We start from the raw sequence: 10,138 nt of genomic DNA on the forward strand, positions 1-10,138 counted from the left end.
CTAATCATTTATACATTTCCAGCTAATCATTATTCTTCATTAAATAATGCTTTTATCCATCCCATGTGCATTGTCGTAACTTGGTTACAACTTGGTAAATACTAAACTTTACTTGGTAGACATTCCACCTTCATTAACCGATATCGATAACCTTAGGGTTTACCGACTAGGTTCTTTGCTCGGTGACATAGTATAGTATAAACCTTACAATCAACAACATATATAGAATATCAAAACAATCTAAACATCATAATCTCATCATTGTCTAACTTGGTAATAGTTGCCCATTGAATAACTTATTCCTCCCTTTATTCATCACGTTCTTTCTGTGTCTTTTATCGACATCTTAATTCTCTTATAATCAATCTTCTCAAGATATGGCAACATCATACTGAGTCAGATAATCAATCTCTTGACATCAATGACAAAATAATGTTATAAAGATAGTTATCATCCTTCTTCAGTTATATCAATAATCTTCAACAACCTTTTCAATATCCTTACTAAATATCAACAATCTCCTAATATTGAAATGCAAATAATCTTTCTTACTATAATGCCAACAATCTCCCCCTTTGGCATTGATGGCAAAACCAACAATTAAATGGTAATACCAACAAGATATTCAAATTGATTTGGATTCAAATTGCTATAAGACTTCTCCTATTATCCTTGATCTGTTAAAATCTTCTGAAGTCTTTTTCCTTTTCATTAGGCTTCTGAGCTGTTGACTTGCATTTAGTCTTCTCCATTTCTTTTGCAATCTTCTCTCCCTGTCATTAGTCTTCTGTTATTTCCATCATTCAGGGCTTTTATTTAGTCAACCATTTAGCCTTTCAACTATTTAGTCTTCTCCCCCTTTGACAACAATGCCAAAAAGTAAAATAACTAAATCATGATTACTTCCTCTTGTGAAGTGATTTGCCTTGCTGTGTAACATCCCAGTCTCGGTCCGAGTAACTGGTTCTATTCACTTAGTGCATAAATCAGCATCAATCCACACATAATATTCTGTAGATTCATCAAATTGATGCTTTCACCAAACTCGGTCAGTGAGTATAAGATAGGAGTAGGACCCCTAACTTGCTTCTAGGATACTCAAAAGTGTCCCTTGGCAATGGCTTTGTGAAAATATCTGCGAATTGCTCCTTTGAAGTGCTATATTCTAGCACAACTTTCTTCTCTTGAACTTCTTCTCTAAGATAATGATACTTTATAGATATATGTTTTTTCTTAGAGTGCATCACTAGATTCTTTGAAATGTTAATGGCACTAGTATTATCACAAAATATAGTTACTAGCTCAGTAACATTCTCATTTATACCTTCCAATAGTTGTTTGATCCATGCTATATTGGTACATTTCAATGCTGCAGCAATGTATTCAGCTTCTGTTGTTGACTGTGAGATGCATCCTTGTTTCTTGCTAAGCCAACTTACTAGTCTTTCTCCTAAAAAGAAAGCTCCACCACTTGTGCTTTTCCTGTCATCTATGTTGCCTACCCAATCAGCATCAGTATAAACTTTTAAATCAAAATCATTTCCTTTCTAATATACTAAGCCATAATCTTCAATGCCTCTCAAGTATCTAAAAATTCTCTTGATTGCTGTCATATGTGTCTCCTTGGGATCTGCAGAGAATCTTGCTACAATACCTACTACATGTGCTATATCCGATCAACTATGCACAACATATTGCAATTTTCCAATCATAGATTGGTAAAGTGTCTCATCAACAGATGCAGATTCATCATTCTTTGATAATTTACAGTTAGTAGTCATAGGAGTACTTACTGGTTTAGAATCCTCCATTCCAAATTTCTTAAAGATTTCCTTTATGTACTTGGATTGAGTAATGAAAATATCATCTTTCATTTGCAATATCTATAAACCTATAAAATACTTTATCTCACCCATTAGTGACATCTCAAATTATTTGCACATTTCATTTCCAAAGTTCTTGCATAAGGAGTCATTTCCACAAAATATAATGTCATCAACAAATATGGCTGAGATCAGTATTCCATTGTCCTCGTCTTTCTTCATGTACATATTGTTGTTTTCACTTGTTCTTATAAAACCAATCTTGATCAAATAAGAGTGCAATCTTTCATACCATGCTCTAGGTGCTTGTTTCAGACAATATAAAGCTTTGTTCAGTTTGCATACCTGATCTTTACTCTTGTCTTCAACAAATCCTTCAGGTTGTTCAATGTAAACTTCTTCTTCTAGTATACCATTCAAAAATGTAGATTTAACATCCATTTGATATACCTTAAAATTTTTGAAAGCAGCATATGCCAACAATGTTCTCACTCCCTCAAGTCTAGCCACAGGCGCAAAAGTCTCACCATAATCTATTCCTTCTTCTTGAGCATAACCTTTGCAAACTAGTCTTGCTTTGTTGTGAATGACCTCACCTTCCTCATTTAGCTTGTTTCTAAAAATCCACTTAGTACTGATTACATTTTTGTCCTTTGGTCTTAAGATTAATGTCCATGTGTCATTCTTCTTGATTTGATCAATCTCTTTTATCATAGCATTTACCCAATCTTCACTGTTAAATGCCTCTTTCACTATTCTTGGTTCAAATTCAGATATTAAACATGTGTTCTGTCTCAGTTTGTTCCTTTTCATCACTGGATCATCCTTATCTCCTATAATTTGACTTTTTGCATGATGTCTTCTGACATATTTGGCTAATATAGGCTCGATAGGTTCTATATGATCTTCTTCATCACTCGGTAACTGGACATTATCTTCATTTTCTTTAGCAGCTTTCTCAGTAGGACTTCTTGGTTGAACATAAACAAATTCTTCATAATCTTCTGGTTCTTTGGAATTTCCTTCATCATTTCTTTCTACAAATTCATCAATTTTCACATTTGCACTTTCTACTATTTTGTTAGATGATTTGATCAGACATTTAAATGCTTTACTTCTAGAAGAATAACCAAGAAATGTTCCTTCACTTTTCTGATCAAACTTTCCATTTCTGTCACCTTTGTGAACATAGCATCTACTTCCAAAGATTTTAAAATAACTTACATTAGGTTTCTTGTCACACCAGATCTCATATGGTGTCTTCATAGTTCCTTTCTTCAATTGAACTCAGTTCAGGGTATAGACTGTAGTGCTGATTGCTTCTCTCCAAAATGTTTGAGGTACCCTCTTTTCTATCATCAGGGATCTTGAACAATCCACAATTGATCTGTTTCTTCTCTTAGCTATCCCATTTTGCTGAGGTGTTCTCGGTGCAGATACTTGCCTCTTTATACTATGATCATTGCAGAATAAGTTAAATTTATCAGAAGTGAATTCTCCTCCTCTATCGGATCTAAGACATTTCAGTTGTCTTCCTATTTCATTTTCAACTCTTGCTTTGTACCATTTAAACATTTGAAAATCTTTTGACTTTTCTTTTAAAAACATGACTGACATCATCCTTAAGTAATCATCCACAAATAATATGAAGTATTTATCACCATAATAACTTTGAACTTTCATAGGACCACAAAGATCAGTATGTACTAGATCTAAAATTCCTTTTGAAGTGTAGGACTTACTTTTAAAGCTTTATCTTGTCATCTTACCTATCTGGCATCCTCGGCACATAGCATTCTCAGGTTTTTCAAGACTCGGTAGACCTCTTACTCGGTGCTTCTTACTTAATTTGATCATATTATCAAAATTTACATGACAAAACCTTTTATGCCATAACTAGGTATCATCTATCTTTGCATAAAGACACTTGTTCTGAGTTGAATCAAGATGAAATGTATTACCTTTTGTTTCTGTCCCAGTATCAGCTAACTTTCCGTGCTTGTCATGAACTTTGACAATTCCTTTCTGAAATTCTATTCGGTATCCTATATTGTTTAGCTGTGCTACACTCAACAAATTATATTTCAATCCATCAACCCAGTATACATCATCACATTTAGCATTGTCAAGAAGTTTTATAGATCCTTTACCTTTCACCGGACATAGCCTCCATCATAGTCTTCTAATTTAACAAACTTGTGTTTATCACCTGTCATATGATGTGAGCATCCACTATCTATAATCCAAGAATCATTATTATTTATGTGAGATATTAGGGTTTTTTCTTCATACCTTTCTTCATTAGATCCATCCTTAATAGCCACATAACAACTTCCTCAGTATCAGTTTCATCAGATTCATCATCGTTGGATTCCTCATCAGCTATTAGACATGTCTTTCTATCTCTCCTTCTGAAGTCTCGGTGTCCTCTGTATTGGTTGTCTTTCTGCCTGTTATCTCGGTATTCTTTCTTTTCACTAGATTGTTTGTCAGGGCAGTTAGAGGCCATATGTCCTATCTTATCACAATTGAAACATTTCAAAGGTAGTTTTCCTTTATACTTACCTTTGCCTCTCGGTAACCTTATGGCTAATAATGCTTCAAACTCTTCTTGCTTCTTGATTTCCTCATATAGTTTGTGCACTTTTTCCATGTTCTTGTGAAATCTTTCACTTGCTCCACTGTGATCTCCTTCAGAGTACTTACTCATTCTATCATTGTAATCATCAGATTCACTAATATGAAAATAACTGAATGCTCTTTATTTACCGAATACCCACTATTATCAAAATTACTTAACTCAAATGCATGTATCTTACCAATAGTAGCATTTAAAGAAATTGAAATGTTAGGTACAAGCTTCAATTCATTGATTGTAGAGACTCAAATAGCATAGGCTGGTAGAAGGGTTCTCAACAACTTACTTGTTATATCCTTTTCTTCAATAGTTCCACTTGCTCCTTTAATTTGATTGACAATCTCATTTAGTCTTGTACTGTATTGGGTTATGTTATCACCTTCATTCATCCTCATGGATTCAAGTTGTCCTCTTAGACTATCTACTTTTGCTCTTTGAACATGTTTATCACCTCCATACACAGATATGAGCTTAGTCCACATTGCTTTTGCATCATTACAACCTTCTAGATCATTAAACTCTGAGTTGGTCAGTGCTGATGTAATTTCAATCATAGCTTGAATATATTCTTGCTTTGCCTTAATCTCTTCCAAGGTCATAGGGTTTGTGCTTGGTGCAATGTAATCATACTCCAAATAATATGTTGTATATTCTCCAATTCCTGATAAATGTAGCTTCATCCTTTTCTGCCATGTGGAGAAACTTGACTTGTTGAGCTTCGGTGCATCCCTTTTCTACATCTTCAGATCTTTTCCTCAAGTACCTTTAAAATTTTCTTCTAGAGTACAAAGCTCTGATACCAATTGATAGTTCTGATACTTAATGTAAGTACAAATGCCAATAGCTAACAAGATGAGAGAGGGGGGTGAATCATACAAACTTAAACTACAATAAAAACAACAGATTCAACCTCGGTAACTTATACTTCAGCAATATAACCAAAACTCCCAAACATGCAAACTCATAAGCATATAATCATCATAACACTCATAACACTAGATTTAACGTGGAAACCCAAATAGGGAGAAACCACTATGGGATTTGGGACCCACTAAGAAATATACTCTTCTAGAGTATGCTCGGTTAAAAGCAAATCCTGTTAAAGATTACAAACACATTGCTAGATGTGACACGGTTAAGGGATTTCCCTCAGATCTGTTAGGATCTTCACTTTGTTAGAAGTGACCTTGTCAAAGGATTTCAAACACTCATTTAGAATGTTACCTTGCTAGAGGGTTTATATATAAGACTGTTAAGTCCACTCAGTTAAGAGATTTTTTGTCACTTACAAAATAACAGTAATACAAATCTATTTGCAACTTCACATCTAAAATGTGAAAGCAGATTCTTATTTGCTGAAAACAATCTAGTCATAGGACTTATCTTGTCCATCTGGTGGGCTTTCTACTCTTTTATTCAAACAGGTCTTCAATCTTCTGTGCTCGGTAAACACTATGTAGCATCCTTGTGCATACACTTGCCCGCATACATTGTTTATCAACAAATTCTTATTTATAAACAATTGCTAACCACTCAATCTCCTTGATCACATTTCCCATGATCAATCTTCACCATCAGATCTTCAAACTTGACCAAGTTCAATGTATCCTTTGATCTAAAAATTTTTTACCTTACCTCGGGACTTGCAGTCCTTTCTTGGAACTTGCACAAGGTTAATGCGGTTCAATCTGCACTGTAGATCTTCCTGCCAATTTTCCTTTGCAATAGATCCTTAAAAAACTTCATGCACGACATTCTAATCATTTATAGATTTCCAGCTAATCATTGTCCTTCATTAAATAATGCTTGTATCCATCCCATGCGCACTATTGTAACTTGGTTGCAACTCGGTAAATACTAAGCTTTACGCGGTAGACATTCTAGCTTCATTAACCGATATCGATAACCTTAGGGTTTACCGACTGGGTTCCTTAGGGTTTACCGACTCTGTTGTTTTCTCAGTGACATAGTATAGTATAAACCTTACAATCAACAACATATGTAGAATATCAAAACAATCTAAACATCATAATCTCATCATTGTCTAACTGAGTAATAGTTGCCCATTGAATAACTTATTCGCCCTTTATTCATGACATTCTTTCTGTGTCTTTTACCAACATCTTAATTCTCTTCTAATCAATCTTCTCAAGATATGGCAACATCATACTGAATCAGATAATCAATCTCTTGACATCAATGACAAAATAATGTTATAAAGATAGTTATCATCCTTCTTCAGTTATATCAATAATCTTCAACAACCTTCTCAATATCCTTACTGAATATCAACAATCTTCTGATATTGAAATGCAAGCAATCTTTCTTACTGTAATGCCAACACTTTTTCTCTAGGTTTTCAAAGCAATCATTGTGTTTTGTGAATCTTCCATTGTTGTGACAAGTTATTTGCATACAGGTGTTCACTAGGTTCTGTGAGGTTGTATTTCACAACTTTAACATGGTATCAGATCTTTAGACTTGAGGCTTTCCTATTCATTTGATTGGTAGATTCTACCTAGATCAAGTCTTATGTGTAATTTGGGTTGATTTGGACCTCGCCATTGAATCTGGCACATGGGAAATAGTCAAGATTGAAGGTGCTCATGTATGACTATAAATCAGAGTGAAGCTTTTTCTTCTATGCAAGCACATCGTCACAGAACAGATGGGATTGGCAAATCTTGTTGAGTAGAAGATTCCCCTCATCTAGAGCATTCCTTATATTCTTATGTGCTTTTTGGAGTTCAGACTAGAGCTCATTAAGCTTCTTCACCAGGGCAATGTTGAGAGCCTTTTGATGCTCTTTCTTAGCATTTGCCTTTGCTACCTCTTCTAAGCTCTACACCTGATCATCCACTATAGTGCATAGGAGCTTCAGTTGTGCCAATGATGAGTCGGTACTGGGGAGGTTTGTACTGGGTAACAAACCGGTAAGAGTGTCCACCACCACTTGGATCACATGCTCCTTTTCCCTCCATATCACTTCAAGGTGTTCTTGAGCAACCTTGATGCTCTGCAATAGCTCCATTTCACTTGTAGACTGGAGGTCAATGGGACTCATGAGGTCAGCTGGTTTGGCTTGACTACCGGTTGCCTTAGGAGTCTCCATCTGTATGCTCTTTTCCGTTTCTGCTTCCTTTTCTTTTTGTGCCTTCTTCTTCTCCACTTCTTTTCTCTTTTCCCCTTTCTTATCCTCCTCTTCCTTCTTCTTCTCTGCTTCCTTCCTCTTCTCCTTTGCCTTATCTTCCTCTTCCTTCTTCTTTTCTGCTTCCTTCCGCTTCTCCTCTTCCTTTCTCTTCTTCTCATCCTCTTCCTCTTTCTTCTTCCTTGCATTGTCTTGTTTCTTTTTCTCTTCTTCCTCTTCTTTTCTTTTCTTCTCTTCTTCTTTTCTCTTTTCTTCCTGTTTCTATTTCTCCAAATCTTGTTCCTTCTTCTTCTTGTCCTCTTCCTTCTTCTTCTTCTCCTCTTCATCCTTCTTTTTCTTCTCCTCTTCATCCTTCTTCTTCTTCTCCTCTTCTGCTTTCTTCTTCTCCGCTTGCTTCTTTGCTTCCTCCTTTTTGTCCCCAGTTTCCTTTTGCTTTACTTCTTGTTTTGCTTGCTTCTCCTATCCTGTTGCTTCTGATGGTGTACCTTGAGCAACATCCTCTCCATCCAGAGCATCGACATCAATAGTGTTGATAGGTTCAACAATCGGATTTCCTTCATCATCAAACACTTCATCTGGTTCTATCACTGCCTGTTCTTGTTCAACCTTCTTGCTAGCTTGAAGCACTTTATGTGTATGAACCGCTGTTGTCATATGCAGATGACTGTCTTTTTCAACATCATCAATTATTCCTTCCAACAACCAGAGTCTTCTTCTTCTGGTGAAGAAGAGTCCTTTATTTTGGTTGATGACATCAAATAACTTTGAATTTGACAGGTCGGGAAAGTATTGAGCAAAAACTTTCTCCCTGATTTCCTGTTCTTTCTCTATGGCAATGTGCCATATATTATCTAGGGACTTATACAAAGAATCCGGTGTCTCAAATCTAATTTCTGAGGGCGACCGGTCATTAACATATAAATACTTAATGATTTCTTTTTCAACTGCTTCTTTTTCATCATCATTGAAATCATCAAAACAATCAATCAAATCGTTCAACACTTTTCTCCTAATGTTTTTGATAGTTCTTTGACAATGCGTCAAAGGTTTGTAGGAGGAGATGTCAATATTTACCAGTACCAATGATGTCGGTTCATTCTTTGTCTTTTTCTTTGCCTGTGTTGTCTTCTTAGGCTTTTCCTTAGACACAGTTTCTTCTGAGTCCGGTGAGGTACTCCTTGTCTTCCTCTTTCTCTCGAAGACTTTAGCAGGTGAGGCTACCAGTTTCTTCTTTGTAGGTAACCGCTTGGTCACTTTGGGACTGACTATCATTACCAGTGCTGATGCCGAAGGCACTACCTTTCCTTTCTTTTCAGGAGGTTCCACAACTAGTGCAACCCTTTCCAGATAGGTGCCGGCTCTCTTTGCCTTGGGATCCAGGGGTGAGGCAATTAGGGTAGAAACATACCCGTCCAGCATATCATACATCACCTCATAGCCCATAGGCTCCGCTTCTTCCTATCTGGACTCAATGGCCTCCATTATGCATTGATCCACCTTGATGATAAAGCAGATATCATCTTCATACTTCTTGACTATGTCACTAGATATCCTCATCCTCAGGCTCATCTTTCTTCTGAATGCATCAAAGTACTTGTTCAGAGCATCAGGATAGCCAGTTCTGACTACTTCTAGACTTTCTTTGATCTGCTTGGTAACCGGTTGGTCTGCAGACCACTGAATGTCTCCCACTCTTGGGAAGTATCCTTAGAAATAAAAGAATAATCCAACTAGTAGCTGACCAAACTTGAACTTCAATGCATTATCCTGTTTGATTGATTTCAGGTTCAACAGGAGTTGCCTTTGTACACCGGTGTAGAGGTCGAATGATGAATCTTCTTTGATCATCTAGTAAGCGGCATTTACCACTACAACAGATACAGAGTTAATTCTACTTGCTGAGAATGTCCTGTATCCAATTACCATACATGCATATTTCACAAGGTCATCCTTGATGGAATTAATAGCCATTCCCCATGAGTCGCTCACTGAACCGGTGAGCTTGGACATTTCTATTTTGCTGACCTTCCTTAGGGCTGGCACTTCCCCTGTATTCCACAAACCAGTGATGACATGAATAGCTTATGGAGTGATATCATGCATTCTCTCTAGGTACATCTTGTCACCATGAACTCTGCTTAGAATGATTCTAATATGATCATTTGTGAAATCCTCCAGGAAGTAAACCGCATTGTGAAGTTTCTTCTTCTCCAAAATGCTATACTCCGGTTTGATCTTCTTATCCTTCCCATAGAATAGACCTAGTTGCGAATGGATCACAAAAGACCCTAGGTCTTTTATTTTGCAGTCTATATAATCTAAAATCCCTTCTTCTACTATAACCCCAGCCGATACTTGTGACAAAGCATTATATTTTGATTTTCTTTGAATGAAATCCATAGAATCGATAGTTGTACTAGAACTATCATGCGATGCAAAAGCCATGACAAAACATAAAGCTCGAAAAATACCTTTCAAAAATTGATAATTTAGGGCTTTGCAAATTCCATTTCACCTTCCACTTCGTCG

Source organism: Cryptomeria japonica, chromosome 7, assembly GCF_030272615.1.
Source record: "Cryptomeria japonica chromosome 7, Sugi_1.0, whole genome shotgun sequence".
Lineage (NCBI taxonomy): Eukaryota > Viridiplantae > Streptophyta > Pinopsida > Cupressales > Cupressaceae > Cryptomeria > Cryptomeria japonica.